Source organism: Meleagris gallopavo, chromosome 10, assembly GCF_905368555.1.
Source record: "Meleagris gallopavo chromosome 10, MGAL_WU_HG_1.1, whole genome shotgun sequence".
In the NCBI taxonomy this organism is placed as follows: Eukaryota; Metazoa; Chordata; class Aves; order Galliformes; family Phasianidae; genus Meleagris; species Meleagris gallopavo.
Genome location: NC_139413.1, coordinates 14309136 through 14336806, shown reverse-complemented (window position 1 = coordinate 14336806; position 27671 = coordinate 14309136). Strand labels below are relative to the sequence as shown.

The window sequence follows — 27671 nt, the reverse complement described above, 5'->3', positions numbered from 1 at the left end:
ATAAATAATGACTGGCTCTGCTGGTAAGGAGAAATTATCACTGTGCTTGGGGGATCTAAGTATGTGCTCACCCAAGATATGTGGAGGGGGATGGGGCTGGGAGCACTCTGTCGTGTCTCTAGAAGAGCGTTCAGCAATGTTTGAATTAAAAAGGACTTCAGCCACCGCACAGCCTGATAAACCAAGAATGGGAAAGGCTGGATGAAGTTGTCCGAAGGAGATGTGAAAAGAAGACAAAGGAGTTTCAAATCTAAGATCTTGGTTTAAATCTGCTCCTGAAAAAGGAAGGTTTAAAGCAATGGGTGGGTTCACAGCCAGGCTCAAGAGCTGAGGTCCTAACTGACATTCCCAAGGGTGAGTTCTTGTGCTGCTTGCCAAGTGCACAGGACCATCTGGTCCTGGTCAGACTGATGGCGGCAAGGGAAAAGATGAAGAGATACACCATTCCTATACTTAACTTCTGCAATAGATAAAGCAATGACAGGAAACACTGGGGAAAAAATTTTGTCTGCAGCTGGGGTAGCATTTGGAGACTACTACGAGTGACACAAGAGTCTGTGTGTAAAAGAAACTCGTGTTTTGTCAGCACCAGCTTTTTACCGTGAGTTTTTAGGGGAGAGTCTGGAGAGGCTGCTCTTGGCTTAGGACCTAACTGTGGCCAGGGCTGGAAGGCTGAGGCAGGGCTACGGCTGCAGTAAAATAATTAATCTCTAGCTGTAATGGCCCCTCTTGCATAGAAATTAGCCATGTTTTAAAATCTAGGAGGCATTTTCTTTATTGAAGACTAAAAGGAGGAGCAAACTGAGATAAAGTCACATCTACACAGCCATGCAGTGTATGGATGTGTCTGTGTGTTTCTCTTCAAAGCTCTGTCTTGCAACATGGCACTTGCCCCTGCAGGCAGGCATAGTCCTTAGAAACATAAAGGTGCAGTTCAGAGAAAAGGTCTCTTACAGGAAAGAAAAGAAGTGTTAGTGCTTAGCTGAACACGATTAGGTATAGGGCAGCTGGGTAAGATGTAGTGGTCTGTGATCCAGAAGATGTCAGATCAAATGGTCAAATAGTTTTGCATACCCTTAGGTTCTATTAATTAAACTATATGGAAAAAATGCTGTGAGTTGTATTTGCTAAAATCTCTTGACCTTCAGTGGTGATAGAGCAAGATTGGCTATTCTTCTGAGATTTGTGTTATTTTAACAAAAAACCTCTGTAGAAAGGCTTGGATAATTTTGGAGCCCTCTAACTTGAATTAGATTCCTGTCTCAGGCTCCCTTGCATTGCGTGATTTTAAATTCTTTATGAAGCCTCTTTTTCTGTTTCCAAACATTACATGCTATTTCTGTGTTTTGCACATGTACTGCCTTATATACAGAAATAAATAATCTGGGATTTAATGTGATTTAGTTGATCTAAGTGAATGCAACTTTCACAAAAAGAGTTGAATATTCTGCTTCCTAAAATACATTTCAAGCTTTTTCACAAAAGAAAAGCAGCACCCTTTTTCTTGTGCTCCAGCATCATAAAAATTTGCATGGTGAGATGCATTTCTCACCACATACCAACTGCAAATTGTATTTGAAATGGAAAGTATCAATTAAATAAGCCTTTCTGAACTGCCTGGTGACAGCTGCCATGCTGCTGAATGTTGATGACACTTATGATATCAACAGATTCAGGCCCTTGCACTGGAGATTACAGAACACTATCTAGCCACTGAAATTCTGGTTTAACAAGCAAATTAAGATCAGAGTCTCAATCACTAAGGACTGAAATGTTCACTGGGGGAAACCTTTTCTCCATTAGCATACCCAACTGAATCTTCATTGGTGCTGGTTTGGTTCAGCAGTTGCCATACCTGTGTGATCTAATGAGGGGGCAGAACAGGATGGTTGTGCTGGGTCAGCCAGCTCAAATTGGCAAAATTGCTCTGGGAATGCAGGGGTGTTTTGCACTGTTGAGACTGAGGAAGATTGCCCTTGGCTGGCACAGCCAAGGCCTTGCCCCGGCTGAAAGGCGCAGTGCTGCTCTCCACCACTCAGCCCCAGCACAGTGAATAATCAGGAGGCAAGGCTGGACATAAGGAGAAGTTTATGTGTTTTCAGCTGAACAGATTTTCCTTAGGAAATACTTGTTTTCTGAAGCCAGATTTCTTTTGAATGAATGTAGCAAGTTTGAATAATGCCACTGCTGTGCATTTTCCCCAGGTTACAGTTCCTGGGCTGAGGTGAAAGACCCCAGACTTGCCAACAAAGAGACTTCAACTAGGATCCTCAGCATCCCTGATGGATGGTGTGCCTGCAGAGCTGCTGGCTGGTATACGGTAGGGTTTTTGCCCTGTGGTGGATTTTTTTCTGAATTTATGAAATCTTGGATTTAGTCCCAATGAGTTTTTCTTTTTTTTTTTTTTTTTTTTTTTTTTGGAATTCTAGAACACCTTCAGAAAACAGCTAGATCCATCCTTGTTTCCAGAGGACCTTTAACCCATAGTGAAAGGGAGGTGTTGTTACAGTGTATGACGCCTAGGAAAAGGAGTCATTTAGTAAAAGCAAGAAATTGTGCCACTAACAACTGAAACATCACCTTAAGAACTGCCTCATCTCTCTGTCACATTATCTCCTTTTCTACATGCCTTGAGCATCCTTCAGTGAAAAGAACCTCAAGTAGACAGGGCAACATTTGATGTGCCACTGCCAACACATGGAAAGTGCATGATCCAGCACCTGCAAAGTCTGGGAAAAAGCATGGCGTGGATATTGCTCTTATGAAGAGCAGATGCACCACATTTTTTATATGAGCCATGTGCCTAATCATGACTAGCATACAGTACTTAGGTTAACAGTATAAACTAGACCCTGAGAAATACAGCTATTGTGATCTTTTCATTATTTATCCGTTCTAATCTCTTTCTGTTAGGAGACTGTGTATAATTTTTTACTTCTGCAATAAATTATATAACTAAGATCTCTCTATATTTTTTTTTTAAATTCTGTCTTAAAGCACTCTGTTGAGTAATGTTAGCTACATATATGTATTAATACTAAAAGTGAAAATAATATGCTAAGCTTTTCTACTGGAGTGCATATTAGGAAAGCCGTTAATGTAGCAGTATGTCTGACACTAGGGAATTACAAGAGCAGCTTCAGCTATGCAAGCACTGAGACCTTGGTGTTGTATGGCCCAGCACCAAAGACCAGAATATTCATGCTAAATTGTTTGATTTCTGTGCTTTTAATATCCTGTTTTAAATTTTTTCTCCTCAGATTCTGTACAGAATATGGCACTTATAGCTGCCACTGCTGCCATCAGAACTACTTATTTTGCCAATGGAATTTAAATGACATTTGGATGTGAGCCTTGCCTCAACACTGCAGCCTGGAGATGGCAGAATCCCCAGCATGAAAAGGGTGAGTAAGAGATGCTCTCATCTGAGAATAGTCATCCAGGAGCCAGGGCTTTTGGAAGCACCCCTCTCAGTAATCCTGCGCCCACATCCATCTGTGGACAAGAAGGACAAGGACACAAATATGCCCTTCCAGTCTCAGCCTGAGACACGTTCCCACGCAGCCATCCTTCCTGCAGCCTGAGCCCTGCGCTGCCAGAAGCCTGTGCTGCAGGAGGGCGTGGGTCTGACTGCTTGGGGCCTCTCTCAACACCCCATAGAGTCAGTAATGAGAGAGCTGGCTCCCATCTTGTCCTTGGATATTCTTTCTCTCAGTGGTTGCCTTCATCCCCTTGGGTACTTTTCCCTCTGGGAGAACCAAGCTGAGTAAAAGAAATGGGGCAATTTTGGTCCTATGAGGACCAGTGCAACATATTAAATATTAGTCCTGTTGATTTGGAGACAGAGGCTTGCAAAATTAACTTTGTGTGCCATAAGGTTAGGTCCCTGCCTTTCAAAATTCCTTGTATGACCACGAAGAGCCAGTGTTGGTCCATCTTAATTCAGGATTAAAACTCTTCAGGATGTACCACTTTTGCAGCTTCCCTGCTGCCCTCCTTCCCTTGCACCTCATAGCAGCAGGCATCTACAGTAATGGAGAACAGCTGTAGGTTGAAGGAAAAACCAAGAGGTTTGGAGACCAAGTAGGCAACCCTCCTTGTTCCCTGCCTTGTGGAAGAAAAAACATTGTGCCCATGGATGTAGGGCCCTAGGGTGGTTTTAAATTGACTGAAGACTCTACTTCTGTGTGAAGTTTGGCTGCAAGAACAATGTGGTAAAACACACATTACCACTTTCCTACATTATAGTTAATCACTATTTTCTAGAATAGTTAAATTGCCATCCCCTCCCAGAGAATAATTACTGCTATTTAATTGTATTTATAATTTAGTATACACCTGAAAAATATGCTGTAAAATATCAGGGGGGTTCCCTTTAATACTGGTGTTCCATTTACAAACTGTCACATTTATAATGCGTCTTTAATCTTCTGTGGTCTGCTAGAATTTTATATTAAAGTCTGCTTTGTGCTTTAAATATTAAAGATTCTGCAGTACTTCAAAAGGTGATAATGCCTGATGCTCTGGTGGTGCTTAAATCTCAACAGCTAAATATATTGAGGAATGTTCGGTGGCCCTGGCTTAATTAAACATGTATGTGTATTTTCAAATGCAATCTTTTTCTGCTTGTTAGGTTTTTGACAAACCTCCAAACAGGTCCAGGTGGAACAAAGCATGTAAACAAGCTTGTGAATGCAAGCTTAAAACACTCAAATTAGCACCTTCTTACAATTAATATGCAAACCCTGGGATCTCTGTTATTGATAATGCCATTTAATATTATTTGCAGCTGTGCCTTACATTCTAGCCTTTTCATTTTTCTAAACCAAGTCCATTTTAATTATGTAAAGATATACTGTTAGAGACTAGTCATCCAATGAGATACTATTTACTATGAGAAACTTACTCTACCCTATGTAACAGAGTATAAATTACAGGGCTGTGATAGCATTTCAATGTGCTATTTGTTTTGCAATGTTTAATGGTCTAATTTAGTACATATGGCTAAATCTGGAACCATCAGTATATGCACATAGGTTAACACATGGTCTTTTTTTTGTTTCCATTGCTTGTTCACCACCCCCCATGGGTTAATATATTCCCTTTTTGCATCCTCTCCTAGCTCAGATAGCAAGTGCTACAGCGGAGACAAGGAGACTGGGTAGGAACTGGGACCATAACTGCTGTATGGCGCTCTGCTTGGATCCAGGATGTGAGCCCCTCTCAGAGCCTTGCTATGGACTCATGTGTTTATTAGGAGCAGATACTTCTGTGCAAGTGAAATTGCTCTTGCAGGTTCGTAGCAACAAGAAATATCTCAGAATGTTGTTTTGTTTGCATGTTTCAAACTAGCAGGTGAGCAAAGCTGGGCAGCCCCAAAACGTGCAGACCTCATGCCCTACAGCTGGTCTGCTTGTATCGCTGTGTTCTTTGGCAGTCTTGCCAATGTGACTGCTCCTGCCCAGTTAGAGTGGTGCCATGACAGATACTATATGTAATTAAGGTCTCATGTTAATGACATGCTGCTTTTGCTACTTCAAAATAAGTCCCTATCCAAATTCCCTGTCCTGGCTTTTTTAAAAGAAATTTGTATTTTAAACTGTTTCCTATTGAAGTTCTTTAGAAATGTTTTACAAAAACAAACAAAACTAAACCATGTATGATCACAGACATAGCCACGCATATGTGTCTGATATTATGCATATGTCATCTCTAAATAGCTCTGCATGTTTTTGGAAACATTGCCTTCCAACACTGCATAAATACAGATTGGCCATGATTTAAACAGGGCAGGAAATATTCCATACATGGAGAGATGTGTGGAATTATTCCATTTGCTTTAGTGCAAATGTGCAGAAAGTGTCTGAATGCATTTGAAATGCGATGAAAATATCTATGAATGCACCTGAGAAATGTTCTTTTATTCCGCTGTGATAGGTAAGGTGATGGCAGAAACTGGGGAAGCTGAAATAGAGCTGCTGCAGTTTTACAGGTGAGGCAATGTTAGCAGGAAATGACAAGCAGGCTATAGTTATTATAATACCTAGGGCAAAGCAGCAAGCATGCACAGTGATAGACAAATCTAAATTAATGACAGCATAGGTGGTGTGCCATTTTAATATAAACCCTACTGTAGGGAAACTAGTGAGAATATTACAAAACAGGAATACTAAGGATCATATCTGATCAACAAAAGATTTTGTACAGAAAATGTAAGTACGAGCTTGAATACTGCAGGTAATTGTATAACAATGATTATGGCAACTCTATTTTATCAACACATTAGAATCCTGATGATTGATTTTGGCACATGTAGGACTGCTATAGTTTTAAATCTGTAGAGCAAACACCTGGAGAAACCAAACCCCACACTCTGCCTTTGCATTTTTATATTCTCCTCTTCAAGCAGTACAGGAGCAGTTAGCTAGTCATCATTAAGCCCATGTGAGTGAAAATCGTTTGTTTCTGTGTTGAATTCAGCGTATTTTCTCGGTCTGTAACCACCACCTATAATTAAAATGTCATCCTAACAGCATCAAGGTGCAGTGAGTAAAGCAGCTCACCTCCAAACTGCACATTTCACAGAGCTCCACAGCCCCTTGGAAATGGAAGCTCGTAGAAACTGTCTCTGTGATCTTTAATGGATTTTTAAAGATGACAAGAAAGGAAATGGGAAACTAAAGGAATGGAAGACATAAATTCCCTAAAGGTGCATTCTGTAGTAAATCAGAGCAACTGAAAAAGTGAACTCTTTGAGCCCTGGGATATCTCCCAGGTTTTTCAGCTGGACACTTACAGCTTGTCGGGTCCCTGAACACCTCTGCTCTGGGCATGCTTTGACACAGCGAGTCACAGAAAGATGAACAACATCACCTGAAGTGCTGTTTGAGGGGCAGAAAATTGCTCCCATTGCACACTATGCTGCCTTTACTCTAAATCACATGACTTATTACAACCTTCTCCTTTATAAAAGTGCCATTTAGGTATGTTAACTTCTCCAGCAATAATAGGCATGTTTTCCTTCCTTATTTCCACAATAGTCAAAGAAAGAGATGAAGATCAATTCTTATAAAATCAAACTGGTATTGTTCTCAGGGCTATGGCTGCATGAAGGCTAAACAACAATAGGCAAGAACAAGAAGCTTAAAAAATCTCTGTGCTACACAATATGTGTTATTTAAATATGTCTGTTTCTATTAACTATTAGGGAACAATAATAGTTCTTCCAAAGATCTCTGACCGTAGTTCTGCTTTGTAGTTCTCAGCTTATAATACAGGTGGAGGCTGAATGCAGTCAAACCCTCTGGAAGAAAATGAGAAAATATTTTTAAGCAATTGTGTTTATTTATTAAACTTACGAAAGTATGAAATGTATATTTATTTAGTCAAGTAATGTTTGGATAAATGACATTCTAGCAAAATTATGTTAGTCTCATGTCTTAATAACAATATATTTTCGTGTATGCAGAAACACACTAACTACATGTTTTAGTGGGCTGTGATTTTGTGCAGATGTAGTCCTTTTGATGAGAGGTGGTCTGATAGCGAGTGCACTACTTCCCTTGTTTAGGGTATGTGGGCATTGCTGCTCCGTCCCTCCCTGGCCTCCCTTCACGCAGCAGCACTGGACTGCGCGCTGTGGCCATGCTGAGCTCACAGCCTTGCTCCTGCAGCCCTTTGGGGTATAGGGAACCCTGTGGTGAATTGTGCCGGGACAGCCACATCTCAGAATGTGACAGGGTGACCGTCAGTGTCTGTGCTGCCTACTTGATATCAGAGCTTTATACTGAAATGTTGGAGGAATTACAGCATTATAGTTACAGCTTAATTACCTTGGGCTCTTCTGGATGTCTGTTCTCACAAGAAAAGAAAAGAAAAAAAAAAAAAGTAAAATTGACCTCTTACCACTTATTTGTCTGCAGTCTATTGGTAATCAATTTGATTAGCTGATTCTTTCTACAGAAATTCTGCTACAGGAAAACATAAACCTTATAGAGAGTGAAACAATGAATATTGATAGTGGCAAGTATTGCCCATTATAATGTTCTAATGATCTAATGCATATATACTAGGGCAGTCACTTCAGACCTCGTTCAAGAAATGTTACTCTGGCTTTCCTCTCTGGTGTCATCATGACCATAGAAAGCATTGCAGTGCCACTGTTTTACCCAGCAGCCATAAATATCACCAGTCAGATATGAGAAGGAGAAAGATCTGTATTCTCTGGCATTGTGAATTGCATTGTGATTGCACTTTCAAGTGTAAGGTAAAGCATGTACAGATCACTAGCTCTAAATTATTCGTGTTCCAAACCTAATTTTGTGGCCTGGAAAATGCCTGCAAGGTTCTTATATCATCATCGCCCCTCTATTTGAATTTCATTAAAATTTTGTGGGGGAGAAAAAAAACAGGAGTTTTAAAAATACGAATTTATTGCTGGCATGGAATGCAGCTGTGTAACAGATAGAGGGAAGTCACCAGAGGACAGGAACTCAGTACTCACTGGGCTGAATGCAGGGCATCTCAGTGCACCAAAATCCTTTGGCATTGGGCACAGCAGTTTTCCCCCTCAACAGGTAAAACTCAGTTGCAAAGGGCACGGTTAACTTTGGGTAAGGTTCTGCATTCTTGATCCCATTCTTTCTGCAGTATATATAAGGATCAGTCTATCATGGTGCGGGATGTGTGCTCTTGTAGGGAATATCTCCTAATTTGAGCTTTGCTTGAGCAAAGGGCATGAGAGCAGACACTTAATCTGAACGCCTCTCCATTACAGTAGGTTTTAGTTTTGTTCACTCTCTAGCATTAGAGCCCTATCGATTAATAAGTATATCTGGAGACCTACATAGGAGGAAAAAGCAAAAGGGGTATGATCACATACCATCTGATACTGTGCATGGGGAATGGCAGTAACCATAGTGAGAATTCAGGGTAAATGTCCTAAGAACCTGTCTTAAATCACTCGCAGCTCTCTCTCTTTTCCTCCCTTTTTAGCTTTGTACTTCCATCTGCTTTCCCAGCTATCTCTGCCTCTGTGCTTTCTGATGCCATTATCTCTAGGAAAAAAAAAAAAAAAAAAAAAAACAACAAATTTAAATCCAACCTTTATTTCCTGGCAATCTCCATTGGCACCTTTGTCTTGAAAGCACCCAGTTGCAATTAATTAATTCCCCACGCACACACACTGTGTAATCACTTCTGGACAGAATTAAAAGGGAATAGATCATCTCGTTGTGTCAGGCTCTGTTCCCACGTATATTACCATTTTCCTACTCATATGTACTTTTTGCCTTGTGAAATGCACCTCATATCTCTTTCAGGTTGATTTATTGGATTGTTGCTTTTGCTTTTCTTTGGGAGGGATTATGCAGGTGATTTTTAGAGCCGCCTTTGCCTCCAATCAGAAATACATTTTTGCAGCTTCAAAACACACTGTGATTCACAATGTGTAAATGTCTCTGATTCTTGATTTTCTTTTAAGTGCCTTTTCCATTGGAGAAAAGATAATAGTAATTCCAAAAGCGAAGGGAAATCTTGCTATGCAGCAGCCAGCCACTGCCTTACCCCTCTTAGTACTTAATTGCATTTACAATTTCCTCCGATTTCCAACTATTTCTGTCAGATTTGGTTTTAACTCACTACAGATTGTGTGCATTGACTGTGCAGCAACCTCACTCAGAGCTGAAATATTTAATCCCTACCCGTGGATAAATGTTTTCATACTTTATACTATGTTGTTTAGAAGCGAGGCATATATAAGGAACAAAAAATCTGTCAGTATGCATTTCCTATTGGAATGTCGCATAGGTTTTTAATTGGAAAATAGGCTTTTAAAGGTAATCATAGCTGAAGACTAGAGTTAGGAAGTGAAGCATATTTTTGCGTGATTTTTCTTCTTAACATAATGAACCTTTTTGTGTCTGTCATGGAAAACATGGAAATTTCATTCTCTTCTCTGTAACTATCTTCACTTAAATGTTTTAGGTTCAGTTGCTTTGAATGGTTTGCAAGTAACCTAAAGGGCTGTGTTAATATTAGCCTGCAGTGAGTGCATACTGGCACTTTGTTGCTGTTTGGAGAAATGACCAGTTTACTTGGTTATATTGACAGCTCTACTGTAAAATTTGCTGGCATTAAAGGTCAAAAAGACCCAGTTTTTCCTCCAGTTGCTTCTATCCAAAAGAGAATAAATCTCAGAGCAGAATCACTTCTCTGACAATAATTTATGAATTATGCACTGACTGTGTTTGAATTGAGAAAGGCTTTCATATCCTTTCCATTAGCTCAGATTAAGTTTTCATATAGATGCTGGGAAGCATGCTAGCAATATCCTTAGCTCATTTTTATGAAAATTTTATCAGTGCTTTTTTCTGTACTACACTCCAATTGGGATGTCTCAGAATCTAAAGCTCAGCTTTGGACATGAACTTCTCTCAACCTGGCTGGCTGCTGCTCTAAAGGTTTCAATATTTTATGGGCTCTGGCTAACTCAGCCGTGAGATTCAAGCTGCAGAGATTTAACTCTAATGTAAAATCATGAACGGATGAAAACTGGGATGTCATAAGTAATACATCTACAAGAGCAGGATGCAGTTACCATTTTTAAAAGGTTTTTAAAAAGAAAACAGCATTCTCTACTCCCTCTTTGTATCCTAAAATGAAAAGCCTCTGAGCTATTGTACTAATACATAGCCATCTTTTCTTGCCTGCTTTTCTTCAATTGCCGCTTAATTGTTGTGGGTTTTTTCCTTAAGGTCCACCATCAACAAGAAAGCCCCTAATGCCTGCTTCCTAGAGAAATGGGCATCACATCGCTTAATGTTTATAGGCCAAATCCATTCCTTAGCATCTTCCCTTTTTGTCTCAAAACTGATTTAAAACATTTGGAAAATCTGTCTATTCAGCTGGAGTGTTCTGGTGCATTCTTTCCTAGAAACAGTGGGGTCAGATGCGATCTGTCTGATGGACTTTTTTGCTGCAATCTATAGCCGTTTCCCTTGAGTCCTGCGGAGCCTAGCAAAGCAGCACAGCCCTATAATGGCCCCAGTGACAATATGTTCTTTGTGTGAAAGAATCCAGGGGGAAGTGCTGGAAGGTGCTCTGGTCAGTAAAAAAATAGTTTTAGTGCTTGCTTATTTTTATCATTATGTACGTTGCCTCCACTGGAAATATTTTCTTGACAGTAAATAAGCGTCACCATAAAACATTTAACAAGCATGAAGAGAACAAATACAGAGTCCTTTTCATCTTAAAAGGCCTCAGTTGTTAATGTCTGTTATTAGCACGTTTCATTTGAGAGGGCATAAAAGAGGGACTGTATCTTGCGTGGGGTTGGACTCACACTCAGGAGCTTGATTTAGTCTGTTAGCAAATGTAACTCCCTCGTGTGTGATGGCAGAAATATTTCTCTCCCTCTTTTAAAACGTGACCTAGTCCAGAACTCAGCTAGGACAATCCAATCCAGTGTCTGCAATCCATAGTTGCATTTTGGCAGGGCTATTCGGGATTAAAGCATAATTCTAATTAGGGAATCCACTCTGTAGGAATGACCTCAGCTGCTTCCGTAACTGCTGCCCATCTCTGCCATCCCTATCACATTTGTCCAGTTTACAAGTCTCACCTTTGTTCTTTCTAGGTGCCAGCCACTCTTGCTCACCCTGTAAACTGCAAATCATGCTCTGCTCTTTCAGCTGTACACACTGTTCATTGACAGCTATAAATATTCAGAATCAGTGGCACCACAGCTTGGTATCGACATTGCATGATTCAAAACACCTTTGTATTGACTTGTGGTGGCCATTAGCATTCAGGTCCTCCTTCACCTCTCCTTAAATACTTTCATTTAACTTAACAAATAATTTGAGGTACCTAGGAGTTGGACACTTGCAGGTAAATGGGTGCTTCTCTTTTTTTAATTTCCAGTTATTTGCCTGATCATAACTACACCGTAAAGCTGTCACAAAAATGTGCCTTCCGCAGTGAGGGAGCACCAGCCTGCTGCAGCAGAAGAGAAGGATGGAGACTTTTATAAAGGTCAGTAATAGACCAGGTTTTAGACTTTAGCTTCAATTACCCGCATGCGGGAGAGGCAGAACGTTTATCTGGCATGGCATCGCCTCCCTGCGCTCCCTTTGCCAAGTGCTGAGAGCATGACTATGCTGAGCACCCACTGGAGGCAGAGGCATTCCTTGCTCCTTGCAAGCCATGTCCTGGCCGGTTCAGGAGCCGCAGCCCTGTGAGGTGAGCAGATTCAGCACCTGTCCAGCTTCTATCATGATTGAATGTTTGGTGTGCTTTTTCTTCCTTTTAGCCATAAGACCAGTCATGTTTCTGCTGTCCTCTCTACTGGCTGTCTTTACCCTTGGAAGAGGGCAAGCTTGCAGCATGACCTCCCTCCTTGCAACTTGTGACACTTCCCTGCTTTGCAGATAAGCAGTAGTTTCTGTCCCCATCTCATTAATATTTAGGAAGGAAACGCTGTATCTTTGGTCTGTTCTGGGGCATGGTTGTCCCTGTCTGTTTTCCAGGATGAAGACATACAATAAAGGCAAATGCATGTCTTAAATACAAACACTGAAGGAACAGAAAGACATCTTGGAGGACTCTTCTATCCAGATCCTACCATCGTGCAGAAATTCAAGTAAGTTGGTCTACTTTTCCTTACATTTTTAGGGCTCAGTAGTGTTTTCTACGTATCACATGGGCAAGACAAACTGTGCCTGTACAAGAGGAGGGCTGCCATACCCTCATCAGTGAGGGCTTTTCAGCTGGCTGCTTGCGCAGCCATGTGTTCCCATTAGTGGCAACACCAGTGTGATGCCAATACCTGCACTACACAGGTCTTTGTGCTTCACAGCAGAAGTATGGCAGTTCCAGATTCCTGAAGCATACCCGCAGATCCAGAAATAATTCAAAATACATGCCTGCTTCTAAAATAACATAAACCATCATGCACAGGCTTGATGGCTTTCTCTCTCCAGATGGACATTACTTACATGGCCAATCATTAAAGGTAAACCATATGGCCATCTCTCTTGTTTGTTGTATATTTCTCTCATATGTCAGTGTCTGGAACACATTTGGACTACATGACTGGCATAGGGGTAGGAGTCAGTCATTTCCACCTTAAAAGCATGTCACTAGTCAGCGTGCTCTGGCAGGCTGCGTGAAGGCAGACTGTTTGTTTCCTTGTGCTGGGTCCTTTTTGTAATTCCACTATGTGATCTCCAGACAATGCCATTAGAGCATGTAAAATTTAATTTCAATCTCATCAGTGTCAGAAGCTTATCAAAGATTGCCTACAAAAATTGTTGTGCTACTGGGTGAATCCAGAACATATGGAGATTGCATTAGTCACCACGGCCTCCTCAGCTCCTCCAGCGATTACCATCAAGGAGCAGAGGCATGCCTTATACTTTAAAGGAAGATATGCATTTCTCAATATGCCTTCTAACAACGAGCACCTTCAGTTCCAGAAAGGCAGGACAAGTCAGCAATAAGCCTCATTCAAAACCATAATGCAAAGAGCTGACCCCGTTGTCACCTACCCCATAGTGCCCAGGGCACATGTAGTATGCTGCTTGCATGTGTGTGGGCTCAGGGCAGGCCTCGGGTGTGGAAACACTGCTTGTGCCTTGGGCAGCAAGCTGTGAGGGTGGCAGGAAACAGCAGAGCTGGGAGTTTTCCTCTTCTAATACCAGCTTCATATTTCTGTCTTAACACGCTGACGAATGACACGTTCCTTATATTCCTCACTCCAAGGGGTATTTTCTCTTGGCTAAATAACATAAAGCATGTCATTTTACTTAACCAATATTGTAATCTGAGAAAATGAAGCCACCAGGCATGTATTCAAAACAGTGTAGTGCCCTGAGTAGACATTTGGGTCCTGGGCAGAGTTCTCCCCTTGCTTTGCTCTGAAGAGGGTAAGTGCTGACTGAAGTGCAGCAACTCCAATCACCAGGCAAGGATGGAAGAGCCTCTACACCACGCTTGAACCACAGCATTTTCTGGGGAAACCTCTTAATACCTCAGGCTACCTTGGCCATCACGTGCCCCATCTTTCTGTAGTGTTAAGCCAATTTCTCATCTCAGCTATTACAAAGGCAGAGGTTTTCTTTATGCAATTTTGTCTTCTTTGGTGCAGCTGACCTCAGAACATGGCTAATTAATAAATGTGAACTCCAAATCACTATGTGGAGCCTCCCAAGTTTTGGTCTATGAGAATCTACAGGGGCCTCAGCTCAAACCAGCCGCAGACCACCATGTGCAAATCTCATCAAGTCTGTGTGGGTCATAGAGGTAAGAGTCCCGGTGGCTTGCAGATAAACATGCTTCTTCTTTAAAAAACATTTGTAAGGACAGTGCAGGCAGATATTTGCCTCTCTTACCTTTGTGTTTGCTCTTGTAGGCATGTATCAAAAGTGGCATTTGCTCCTCCCATTTCTGGATACTGATGTTCCTTACAGAATTCACCTGGGCCAGACTCCTTTTTCTACAGACTTCCACAAATCACATCATCTATCACTTTGTTATTCTTTATTGTTAATAACTGTATGTATAATAGTTTCTTTGCTTCCTACAAGTACAAAGAAGAGCAAATATATTTCTTGCACTCTCTACCATCTATACTGACTGTTTACAAAATGATGAAATTGAAAGTTTCCATTCTTATGCTTTATAACCGTCTGTGATATGGCCTTGCTTCGAATTATTTTCTTTCTTCCTCTCCTCCTCTCTTACTCCTTCAGATGTTTCGCTAGCTGCTGTGGTTCCCTATCCTCGTCTGTATACACAATGGAAGAAAGTGGCACAGAAACCTTCTCCTTTGACATGTCTACCAGAAAGAAACTTCCTTATGCACCTGCCCTTTGCTAAGCTCCCACTCATGTTTAGTTTTGCTCCGAAGAATAAATAAGAACTGTTCCCAGAAGCACTAGCTGTATTGAGGAAAAGCCACTCTACAAGCTACAGGTAATTTTCAAATAATCAGATTAATTAATTTTAAAATTTAACTTAATTATTTTTAAAATTAACTTAAAATATATATATATATTGCTTTTTTAAGTTATAAATAAGGTACATACCTAGGAATTACTTAGTCAAAATATCTCCTTATCAGGTGTGTTTACCAATTTGCTTTACGAAGAAAGATTCTGTTATAGAAATTAACTGAACCATCCTCCTCTCTATTTGTTTTGGGGTTTTTTGTACAAGTGATTTTCAAATTTCTTAAATCTTGCATATCATTGTAACAAATGACATTGGTTACAAACAGCATGTGCAGCATTTTAAGTATATTTTCTTCTAGGGAAGAATAATAGAAATAGAAGTGTTAGAATAAAATATTTCTTGGCATGTATTTCAGGAAACCGCTTATGCTTCCACAGAGTGAGACCAAAAGTAAAGGATATAATGCACTGGATGTCTTGAAATTTAAAACAAAATATGCCCTCCCCCAGAAGGAGTCTTATTTGTGTGCAGTGGAGCATCTCAAGCCAATGGGACAAAGCGAATCAGGTCAGAACTGTAGAGTTTGGAGCTTGTATTATTTGAAGCAGTGATTGCACTGCCCAACACTTGCTAAGAAGCTGCTATTTGTAAGGCAAATATTTTGTATCAAGTCATTACTCAGTGTGTTATGAGCTGTGGACAGATAATAAAAAATGACTACAGTAATATCTTGATGATTGTCTCTACGCTGATCAACTGCAAATGATCTGATTAACAGTCAGCTGCTGATTCCCAGTTTAATTAATCCTGATGGGCTATTGATGCGCTGCAACTGTTTGTCCTAATAATGAGTTTTGAAATTAGACTGCGACAAGCCACTTAGACAGCTGCCAAGGAAAATAATCATTTAAGAACACGAGCGATGAAGACGACAGAGGAGGAATGGCTGCTATTTGACAGAAAATTCACATGGCTGTGTCACATGTGTTTTATTTTTACATTTGGAGTACATTAACTCTACCAGCAGTAAGTGGTGACTGCAAGACACATAACTAGCTTTACAATTAAGAATGCTACTTCTCATCAGTATGCAAAAGCTAAACATGAAACATGAAGTGTGTTAATAGCAGAATATATGTAGCTACAGACCATTGAACAATTTAGGTCAGTCTTTTGCAATGTTTAATTAGACTAATATATCTGTTTGCAATTAATAACAGATGTGACAAGCTAATGTGTCCGTGTACTGACAAATTAACCTTTGCCCATCAGCTGCTCGTATCTGTGAGAAAAGTGCCATGTTTTGCTTCTGTTCAACTGAACCTAAATAAAATTGCAGGATAATTATAAGCATAAATGTTAATAGAATGTGCTTCCATGGGAAGCACGAGCCAAAGAAGAGCATTTCTTAGCCACGTTGTCATACCGTACTTTGCCACATGACAAAAATCGCAAATTATATTTTTCCATTTGTCCCAGCGCAATTAGTGTTTGGTTTGACAGATGCTGGTTTGATAGTCTTCATCTGCAATGGACTTGGGACATACCATAACCTCCAAATTAATCGCTGGGTAAGAACATTTCCATAACCATTCGGTCTTTGGCATTTTTTGCTGTCTGAGAGCAAATGTGCCCTCAATTTGTGACAAAGCTTGCCACTGACGTGACGTGGCAGACATGTCTGTCAAGAACTAGGCTGAGGCCATCAGCATATTCCAGATAGCTAATGGGAGCATCTCTCACCCCTGGGCAGGTGGGCTGTTTGCATTACTCTCTCTTTCTCACTCTCTCTCACCCCACCCCCATAGATATAATATATGCATACGTACATATGTGTGTGTGTACATACATATACATGCTTATATACACACATGTATAAAAATATTATTTATAGCAAAGGTACTTGCATATAATATTTATAATATGAAGTTTTAAGTTACATGAAATGGTTGTTTTCCTCTCAATCTAGCCCAAATTATGCCCTTTTTACATTAAAGATTTCAAAAGCGAGTGGCATGTTTGGATGTGTCCACATCTGAATGCACTCCACTTCTAGACAATTTGCCTTCTAGGACACTATCAGTTTCCTCTGGGTGTTTTCTGTTGATGACTGCTTGAGACAAAATACTGAGCTAGACAGACCTTTGCTTTGGCCTGGTAGTGTTACTCTTGAAAACCTTTTGTGCTTTTATTTGTTTGTTTCTGTTGATTAGTAACATGTGCATAGGTGCCTTTTCTGGAGCCTGACTTTGTGCTGCAATGGCTGCAGACCTGTTGTGTGGTTCATTACTGAGGAGTAGGCCTGAAGCTCCCGCTGTGACCCAAGAATGGAAGGCTGCCCTGGTCAGGTAGAACTTCCAACATACACTTTTAATATTTACTTTTCACTAATACCTAAAGTTTTGGTCCCAGGATCACCCCATTTTTAGATTATATGTATCACATCACATCTGAAATTAAGTATTGTCAGATTACCAGCAGCTTAGAACTTGTATTAAGCTTTGAGTAAAAACTCATAGAACTAAGGTAGCATTAAGACATAAATTGATTACATGTATTACTGCTCTCCTGGGCACACCTGCTTTATGCTGCTCAAAAACACACATCAGGGCTATATGTATATTGATATTCCATATCCAAATAAGCATCAAGAGGTAAAGCATCATTATTTTTTGGCCGTAAAGCTACACTACCACCCTGTTTTCCCTCCAAAAGGTCAGATATTTGCAGCCTGAATGTACTACCCCTAACATGAATGCCACATTGTCATCAGCATTCAGCACCATGACTACAGAATAAAGGGAGGCCAGACAGCCACATGAGAAGGAGGAGATAAAAAGAAAGCAGAAAACTAGAATAAAATGTTTTAAGTCTGTGCTGCAGATTTTTGCCCTCCCTCCTTCATCGATCATCCTCTCAGTGCATGCAGTGCAAGCTGCAGCCACCATCCATGGCCATTGACATGGCCCAGACCTGGTGCGAGCAGCAGGAAGTTGTGCAGCTCTTTCACTGAAGCCAGCCCTGCTTGCAGCAGTGGGGACTCATCCTCCTGAACTGTAGAAGATTGCAAGAAATGGAGATGCTTTCACCTCTGGAAACTGTTACTGAGGTTGGTGTTTATGGCTGGGGTGTTCATCTTTCCTTCACAGCTTGCTGGCCCATCCCCGCTGTTCATTCAGTCTGGGAGAGGACAGGATGGTTGCAGGGCTCAGGGCCCAGCTGCTGGTGTAGAGCTGCCCCAGCCTTCAGGGCTTCTCAGCTGAAAATGCCCTTTCCAAGGGGGAGAGGAGTGGAAAGCAGCAGGAGCAGAGGGGAAGATTCACTTTGGTGGCTCTTTTTCCTGCTCTGTGTTAGGCTCTGTTAAGAAAGCCACATTAATGGAATTTGTTGAATGTGTACTTTGGATAAGCTATGCGCCTGACATTCTCTTCAGTGTTAACAGTGAAATTCACCAAAAGTTCCCACTTGTTAAGGCCAAATGTTCTGCTCTGTAGCCCACATTTTACAGCACGTCTTTTTGAGGAGAACTTACCCTCCCTCTTGAATCTCCACATATGCATTTTTAAATTTGATCTGGAAAAGATTATTTGGTTTGGTTGGGTTTTCCTTCTGATGTGGTATGCATTCTCATCCATCAAACTAAAAACAAATTAGAAAGGTATATAATCTGAATCAGCCAGCAGATGTGGAAAGATAGCTGCCTATGCTGACATACAGATGTTCCTCAAAGAAGTGGGCAGTCCTAAATCTTCTGTTGAAGCCCTGATCTGAGGACAGTGGCAGTAGGGGTAGAAGAAGGGGTCTGCATGTTAACCCTGGCATTACAGCTGTTTGCCACAAAGGTGAAGAAGGCCTATGGCAGAAAGCACCACCCCAAATAGTTAAGGTGCAGACTGAATACTGTCTCCATATATCCATGCCTACAGAAAAAGTGCACCTTTGTCTAGGCACCAGCTGGAGCTTCAGGCTCTTGTTTCTTTCAGGAATTAATTTTGAGCTTTGGTTGTGTGCTTGGCAGTGTGATGGTGTGAAGCACATTTGAAATTCATTGTTTCTAATGGAAAAGAAAAGGAGAGAGTTGTACCATCCTCAGGTGCTGTAAGAACCCAAACCAGAATGTACAGTAGGACTATGCCAGTTACATTATGGTCTGGTTGACTCAGAAGGCATTGTATTAGTTATTGTACAACAGCTTGTGTGTTTTGATGGAGGGAATAGGTTTTGAGGCACCTCCTGCCCCCTTTTTGCCCTGTCTGTTCCTGGGAGCATGGCAGGAAGGTAGCGCCTCCTGCTCCTGGGAAAACACAAGTGTAATGGGTTGGAAAAGCACATTCTTTACTTTGAAAAGTTCATCCATATGTTTCCAAGTAGCTGGGGAAAAAAAAAAAAAATCTATAAATGCTGCATAACTTTTTCATGAATATGGCCTTTAGCTAGGCTGAACTTCCAAAAATGGTTTTGAAGCACTACAATACTATATCTTGACAGCTCCTGGTGTAACAAAGCCTGTATTTGTGTGCTTCCAGGAAACAGCTATGATGTATTTACAAACCTAAATAGCAGGATGCAGATAACCAGTAATTTCTAAATGAGTTATGAGACACGTGAGCAGTCCCATTTCTGAAAACCTGCCTCCCAGCTGAGGCTGCCGAGGTGCAAAGGGTGGGGTTGTGTGCAGGATCACTGTGCTGTGCCCAGCGCATGCGCTGAACAGAGAATACGCTCTTCAGATAGGCTTTTTATTTACTCAGTAAATAAGAAATGAATGAAAATCTGATGTTCAGCACATAGGCAGGCATAACAGAAAGGCTGGAATTAACTATTTGGCAATCATTCTTGCTGTTTTACTTGAAAATGTGAGGCTTTGTGGTGCTTCTTCTTGCGCACTTTTAGACTTTCATGTCTCACATGGCAAGAGTTATTGCATTTCTCCATATAGCTATAATCAAAGAATACACATATGAGGGCCTTAATAATTTTCAGAGATTTTTATTTCAAGCCATTAAAGCTGAAATACATTATTCCCTTTCCAAAGCTTTCAGGAAATAATCAGATGAAAGCTCTGGGCTTGTTGATGTTGTTCTTCCACTTGTACAAATAACATATAATAACACCTGCATTCTAAAACTATGAGTTTTTTTCTGCCCTTCATATCCCAAAATAGTACAAATTGATGTGGTTTAGAACAGCTATTAAAAATTCCTCTCTACCTTCTCAATTTCCAGTGAAGCAATACAGCTCTGGTAGACTGATATTATGGATATTACTTCATAGCCTATCATTATATGAAATTAGATTCTCTATCAAAAACAAAAGTTTTAGCAGGATGAAATTATGATTCTGTGAGCAGGGCTCCTGTTCTGGCATCAACATTGATGCAAAATTGATGAAACTTCCAAGTGAAATTGCATTGTTTGATCTTCACAGTCCTGGAATAACATAGCCTAAAGCTACAGTTTCTGTAAACTTACTTTGCACAAACGACTTAGCCAGTACTGATGTATTGACATAGTGTGCCCATGAATGACATTAGGGCTACTTAGAAAAGAGACAAAATAACAGCAAAAGAATGCAGCAATTGGTTCTGAAATTACCTTTTTCCAGTGAACCTCTCTGAAAAATTACCTTTTTCTGCTGAGTCTCACTCAGAAATTACCTTTTCCAACTGAAGCTCTCTCAAAGTGCCTTGATGTTAAGCAATATAGTTTTTAGTTGAAAATGTCACAAGGCCATGAAAAGAAATTGATAGAAAATTTCAGGGTTCCTTGTTGATATTTGAAGCAGCCTGTGGATTTTTGTTCTTTAACACAGATCTCCTCTGCTGTGCTATCACTTTGATTTCTGTATTGCCAAAAACAGCATGTTTCTAGGCTTAATGGCTTCACCAAGAGGAACGGAAGGTGATTTAGTTATTGCTGTAGAGGTGATGTTACCAGTAGGAAACTGGTAAACAGATTTCTTCTCAGTCCTTTCCAATCGCAGAGAAGGGGGTTGTTTGTTTGTTTGTTTTTTAATAATGGTAATGACATAGAATAAATAATCTCTCCAGATTTCTTCTTTAAAAAGAAAAATAATTTTGGGTATACACAAGCACAACAGGACTCTGATATGTGAACTGCTTGGGTAAAGGAGTTCAGATATTTGTCTACATATGTGGCTGAGAGGAAGCGGTGATCCAGAGCTCCAGGAAATCAATGGAAGGACTCCCATCGCCTCTGCGGGCTTTAGCTCAGCCCTGTAACTGGAAGTTAAGAGACCAGGTGACTGCCAGCAGGAATTTAGAGTGGAGGATTGCACAGGCAGGGATCAGGTTTTTCTGTACTCTGTAAGACCGCAGCCTCAGGCTGTTCACGCAGGTGGATCTAATACCTGTGTGCAGCCTCAGTGAACTGCAGCTGTCGAAAGAGGCAGTGTATTAGCAAACCTGGGAGCCAGGAGACACCGAGATTAAAGGTATGGGTACCTGAATAAGATACCGTGAGACAGCCAGGGGATAATTTTATAGTGCATCAGCAGTAATTGCATGTGCGCAAGTTCTTACTGTGGTAAATGCAAGGCTACCTTTTTCTGTGGAGCAACATACTTTGCATTTACTGGGGGCGAAAGCACGGATGCAAGTAGTTACTGAGAGCAGCTGACTCCCTGCAAGCTCTCGCCATGTAACTCGTTCATATGCTCATGGCATCTGGGAGCATTCATCTCACAACCAGGTACTCCATCTAAACTGGTGTGGAGATTCCCTCAGCCTTCAGTAGAAATTGAGAGGCCCCTCAGAGTCCTGCCACTGCCTGGCCGGGTGTCCACCCCTCCTGAGCACAGGGCTACCTGCTGCCTGCATGCAGCTGAGACAGCAGCCATGTCCTGCACACAGTGCCTGCCCAGTGGTGGCACTTATGGGGCACAGACCTGCATTCACCGACTGAGATATGCGGCATTGCACTGCCATGTGTAGTGCTGGTGTCCCCTTGTCTGTGGGCCCCAGGCTCATGGGCTGCCTGCAGACACCTGCCTCCAGCTCACAGTGCTGGGACCTGGCCTGGCTCAGTGCTGGTGATGGCCAAAAGATACTTAATTTTGTTTTTATGTTTCTGTTAAGTGACTTATTTCAGATTCATCAAAAAAAATTATATATAAATTAAAATCCAAGTGTGTGTAAGGAGCTAATCTATATGTAAATGAGTGTAACAATTTTATTAGAGATAATGTTAAGAAGATGAATTACAAAATCCCTTTTGGCTTTGTATTGTAGGAAACAGCAATGCATTGAAAAGAGGATTCTTGAACATCAGCTGCTATCGGTCAATGAATACTGCGAGATCAGCTTTGAGGTTTATATTTAATTAATATATTGAGACGATTTAGTAAGATAAAAGCCTACCAGATGAACAAAACACTCCTCATTGAAAAATGCATCTTCACAGGTAAGATTTTCAGGCACTGTAAAATATGTTTATTACAAATCACCACATTTTTAACTGGTATTTCTGAGCTCCTGAATCAAGGGTAAGCACAGAATTAAGCAGAACCCCTCAAACTGTGAATTTGTGCTTCCCTGAGAAAATCTGCATAATGCCTTCATTGATGTCGTGTATATCAGCTGAAATCACTGGTCAATTCTTTCTGCCTGTGGCTCCTACATTGTTACCAGGGCTGTAACTACAGCTGGCTGGAATCAGACAGCTGTACCTTGTGAAAGCATTTGAGGTTTTCAAAGTTGTTTTCAGTATCTATTAGTGCAAAAAAAAAAAAAAAAACAAAAAAAAAAAAAACAAAAAAACCCTTCACACTGCTGTTTTTAATGGCTCTGCTAGAGTCACCATCACCCTTTTTGGGGTGAATGGATGTGCCTTGGTAGCTCTGGAGGGGGAAGTGCTGTGGTCTTGCATTGGTCTGAGTGCAGCAATGCTGAGTCTGGGTACCACTTAGTGATATAAGACAATCGCAGGGATCCAGCAGGGAGGAGTGGATTGGGCATAGGTTTGAGCCTTTTCCAGTTCTTCTTTAGCTGGAGGAAGTGTCAGTGGGCTTTGCTTTTCCAGCAAGGGCAGAAAGAAGGGTATAGTCATATTTATACAGTGCCAAAATATACTGCACACATAAACGGTAGCTGCATTTGAGGTAGGACCAATGTTTTCGTGGTGAATGCCGAATTGTTTTTAAATCTTATTTTCTTGTGCCAGTCCAAATCTTTCTGAATGCCAGTACTTTGCTTTTGGTGGCATGTAGAAGAGGGATGGGCATTGGCAGCACCCTGGCACTGCCCAGCAGCATGCTGCCTGAGGACTGCCTGGTTGTTCAGCTGAAAATGCAGGATGGCTCTTTTAGCAATAATTAACATGGTACACTCAGGTATTCTGGCATGGGGAGATGATTATGTTTTAACACTTTGCTTCATTCCATGCTGAAACAAATCTAAGCCTGTTGTAACCTATGGCATCTTACTCATTACTATCTCATTAACCTGCTAATGGACACATCACGATACTCATGTCTGTAACTAGACAAAAATCAAGGGGAGAAGGATGATTGTATAGATTTCTGAAATCCACTGCAATAAACTCTTTTGGAGTATTCGGTTTTGAGGAAATGTTACATTTCTTAAAAACAAATATATGAAGTGTAGATTTTAAAAAGGGAGGTGGGAGGAGCCCCCAAGCAGAGCAGCAAATAGCAGTTCCCACCCTGGCCCAGGTGTGCCTGCAGCGCTACCACCACCAGGCATCCCATGGGCTAAGCTGGGCATGGCTTACACTCTCATGACTGCCCTGAAGCAGCATTCCCAAGTCTGGTTGTGTTGACTCAGCCTAGGGAACTGCTGTTGCCCACATTTTCCTCTGACCAGAGAGACATGAGGCTCGCTGTGTTTCTTTTTGGGAAACTGAAGGCAAATCAGGTTTTTTATTTTCTTTGGTAGTCTGCAGGTGTTGTCCCAGGTTACAAAATGGAACTGTCCAATACACATGGCTGAAGCCAGCACCCTGTGTTAGGGTCCAGAAATCTCTTCACATAGCAATGTGATTCACATCAACCAATATGTGATTTACTAAACGCTGAGGACAGAGGAAGGAGAGGAAGCATTTATCTGAATTTTTTAAAAATCCATTTGAAATAGAGGAAAAAAGTCTAAAATTCCTGTTGCTCTGAAGGAAAGACCTGGAGAGACAGAGACAGCTATCATGAAGAGTGCTTTCCCATCACTTAAAATGGGGAGACAGGCAACTTTATTGTACACAGGCACACACAGGCACAAGGGGTATAGAATATGAGCATAGCATCACCTGGAGCCAGCTGCCACAGCTCTGGTTTTTGTGATGAAAAACCTCTGACAATATGTAGCTGGCTGAAACAAAATCAAATGTGACAGTAAAAATACACAGCTAGTATTTATGTCTTGGCCTTTAAGAAAAAAAAAGATGAGTTATTATATGATCATTTATATATTAAAGAGAATTTGAAACATACTTGATTAAAAACTAGCTGAAAGAATAAACCTGTTTTGAACTCCAGCAAATTATTTTATATAAGGCTGGGGATTAAGTGCATCTCCAAGGTCATTTGCCTTCTTTTGGCATGCTGCTTTATGGCACCCTTGAATGTTCCTGCACTAGCCATAGCCAGTGACATGGTCTGGTAGGACATGCAAAAATGATCATCTATAGCTTTTTTTGTGATTTCTAGATCTACCTTGTATGCAGCTTAGAGCCAGCTCTGCCCAGTGCCAGCCCTCAGGCTGCCGAGCACTGGAAGGCAACCTGCCACTGAGTCCTTCACTGGAGACAGCCGCCAACACAGCCACAGCCTAGGAATTAAAAGAGTTAGTCAATGGCATGGGGGTTTTATTTTCTTGTTTTCTTTTTTAAGAGAAATTTCCTGGGTTAATTGTTTCCCCCTAAAAAAAAGAGAGAGCACAAAAACTGAGCCAACACACAGAACTGTGCAAAGCTGTAGAGTGTAGGAAGGCAAAAAAACCAAAAAGACCGTCAAGTTTAGTTATTTGCTGTAGGGGATGTCTGCCAATGTAATTGGCTGTTGTACCTAATTACTGATTGAAAAAGCTCTATTATTTAATAATTTGATGCTACAGCGCTACTAAAAAAGAAACGTAAATTGTCAGAGCTGTGTAGTTCTTTCTCTTAGAGTTGGCAGGTAGGAGGGCTATGTTGCACACTGAGGGTTTGTAACTGAAAGGTGAGCAGTTCAGGACAAACGGATCTGGAAAGCACCCAGGCTCAAATGCAGTGTTGCTTTCTGTGGGTCTGAAAAATGTCTCTGAGGAAGAAAGGACAGCCTGGAGGAGGTAGTCCATGGAAAAAACTGGGCTGTACAGCCCTGCCAAATTTTACCACAAACTGCATGCTGAAGTTGCATGTTGGTATAGATGTATTGACAGCTGATATTCTTTGAATTAAATAACAGAGTAAACATGGATTTGTAATCTAAAACCTTCCTGCTGCCATGTTTAATGAATTTTTAGTTCAGCACGTACATAAATAATCAGCAAGTCAAATAACACAACTCACACTTTACAAAGTGAGATAATTGAACATAAAATATAAACTGTCTCTGTTATGCACAGAAATGTACATAACCTCTGCCAAAAACCCACAGAAGTACACTTGTGCAGCTTTAGTAGTCACAGGCACTGAAAGACAGAAGGCTTAAATATTGCCTTTTATTATAATGTAGAAAACATAAAGCAGTACCAAGTGTAATAATAATTTCTGAAAACTATTGGAGAATAAAATAGATTACGGATTTGCATTCAGGAATTAATTTTTAAGATAATAATTTTAATTAAATTAATTAGCAAAAAAATTAATTCACATTTAAAAAAAAATGAAAGCATTACTTAAACACGCTACTCTGAGCAGAAATTGCTTCTAACTGGGCCATTCGGTAATAGCAAAATAACACTGAGTCATATTTGATACCACTTTCTGAAAACTCAACATTCTCTGTCGCTGAGACAGTGCTCTATAATGCTCCTTTCTTCTTGTTGTGAGCATACCGTTATTTCATATTCTTTTTTTTTTTTTTCTCATTCCTCTGTTTAATAAGAAAAAAGTGAGCCGAAGCAGCACAACCTTTGGTAGAATGATCTATGACACCCCGTAATCTTTTGATACTGCCTTGATTTCTAATTGTGTTTTTCACATTTTTAGCAAAAGAAATATGAAAAAAAATCAGAAATGTAACCTATATTATTATACTTTAATGTGATGTTCTACTTTTCTGTTTGTAGTTCTTGAAGTTTTTGTCTTACTTCATTAAACATTTAATAAATCACTGCCAGTTTTGTGACAGATTTTAACCATAACACAAACAGCGGGAGGTGTAAACTCAGTTCAGTTCGTATAGGCATATAATATCCGTGTCGACATCATCATCCCCTCAAGGCATATTGGCAAAACGGCCAATGGAAGCTAAGCTTTTTCCGACAAAGCTTCGAAAATAAAGTTTTCTTCTTTTATCTTACTACAAATCAATTGGAGCCCTTACAGCAAAATCCTATAAAATAACTTCAAACACCGCTTCTTAGTCTAAAAATTTGTATTATGGCTAAAACTCTTTGAAGTTTTATGACTGAAGTTTGGAGAAAAATGATTTAAGTGCTATCTGCTAGACATCAGAGTGTCAAAATTTCGCTCAGTTTTCTTGACACATAAACTGCTACCTACTGTATGTTTTTTTAGGATTTTTTTCTTGCTTTTAACCACCTAACCCAGCCTGCTTGATGAAAGTTTCTTAACCACAGTTTATCCCATTGAATTAATACCCTTTTAAGCTTCAGCTTACAATAACTGATTATTTCATTTTTGATTTTTAGCTCCTCTGACAACACAGGTGGCAGTGGGATGCAGAGAGCTTCCATGGAAGCATCGTGTTGGTTTAAAAAGAGAAAAGAAAGCAGGTGGAGAGCTAAAAATAAACCAAGATTGGAACCTGAGACCATGTCTGTCTGGCTGCTCCTGCTGCAAAAAGGCTGGAGAGGCACCCCCGGCATTCCCGAAGGAGCTAAGGAAGGGGTTACAGGTAAGTGCTGGGTGCGGCGTTCTTCCCCTGGGGGCCAGGATGGGTGCCCAGCCATACATGGGTCCTGCAACATGGTACGCCTCCCAAGGGTCTGCAGCCAGGCTTGTCCTCCGGGCACCCTCAGTTAGAGGGCAGCAGTCCATTCTCTGGTTTCTGTCCTCACAGTTCTGGGGGTGCCACGCTCCCAGCAGTGCTCTCGCATAGGTCCCCTGAACATTTCTGACGTCAGCACTCTCCGTGCAGGACAACTCTGTGCCTTCTGAAAGATCCTAGGACCTGCTGACTGCACTCTGAACTGCTTTGTTTGGTTAAAATGCCCATCAAGGGCAAAAACCTGGGGAAGAGCTTTGAAATTTGGGGCATAAAAAGAAAAGCTTGGCTTTAGCTGTGCCTTTTCCATTTAGTTTTTTTTTTTAATTTGATTTAAGAAATAATAAAAAATATACACCAAAAGGTTATTCTCTGTAGAAGAATAATGGTGCTGTGTTATCACAGCTGTACCAAAGTGACAGTGTCAGAATTTAGTGGAATGGTTTGCATATAAAAATTAAACAAGGAGAGTAAAATCATCTGTGGAGAGCAAAGGAAAAAAGATGTGGAGAAAAAGGAAATCAGTGACATCCTGTAGACTGCAGCCTTGCAAAATTTTATTCACCCAAGATGAGTGATTTGTTTTGATGGGCAAG

The 27671-nt window shown here is 40.8% G+C and overlaps 1 long non-coding RNA gene across 13 annotated transcripts in view; it reads left to right on the top strand.

Annotated features, from left to right (window-relative positions):
• The window catches only part of LOC146543710 (uncharacterized), an 82878-nt gene that overhangs the window by 35791 nt on the left and 19416 nt on the right, over window positions 1-27671 (top strand). For 6 of the 13 annotated variants that reach the window (XR_014885259.1, XR_014885260.1, XR_014885250.1 and 3 more), the window contains 13 exons: window positions 2205-2320; window positions 3261-3404; window positions 5123-5295; window positions 5938-5992; window positions 11923-12033; window positions 12528-12640; window positions 14147-14301; window positions 14411-14973; window positions 15368-16523; window positions 17166-17300; window positions 17668-18061; window positions 22202-22373; window positions 26780-26985. This is a non-coding gene — a long non-coding RNA (uncharacterized LOC146543710). The remainder of the gene's footprint in view (window positions 1-2204; window positions 2321-3260; window positions 3405-5122; window positions 5296-5937; window positions 5993-11922; window positions 12034-12527; window positions 12641-14146; window positions 14302-14410; window positions 14974-15367; window positions 16524-17165; window positions 17301-17667; window positions 18062-22201; window positions 22374-26779; window positions 26986-27671) is intronic. The other 7 variants (XR_014885255.1, XR_014885256.1, XR_014885254.1 and 4 more) reach the window with 7 other exon arrangements.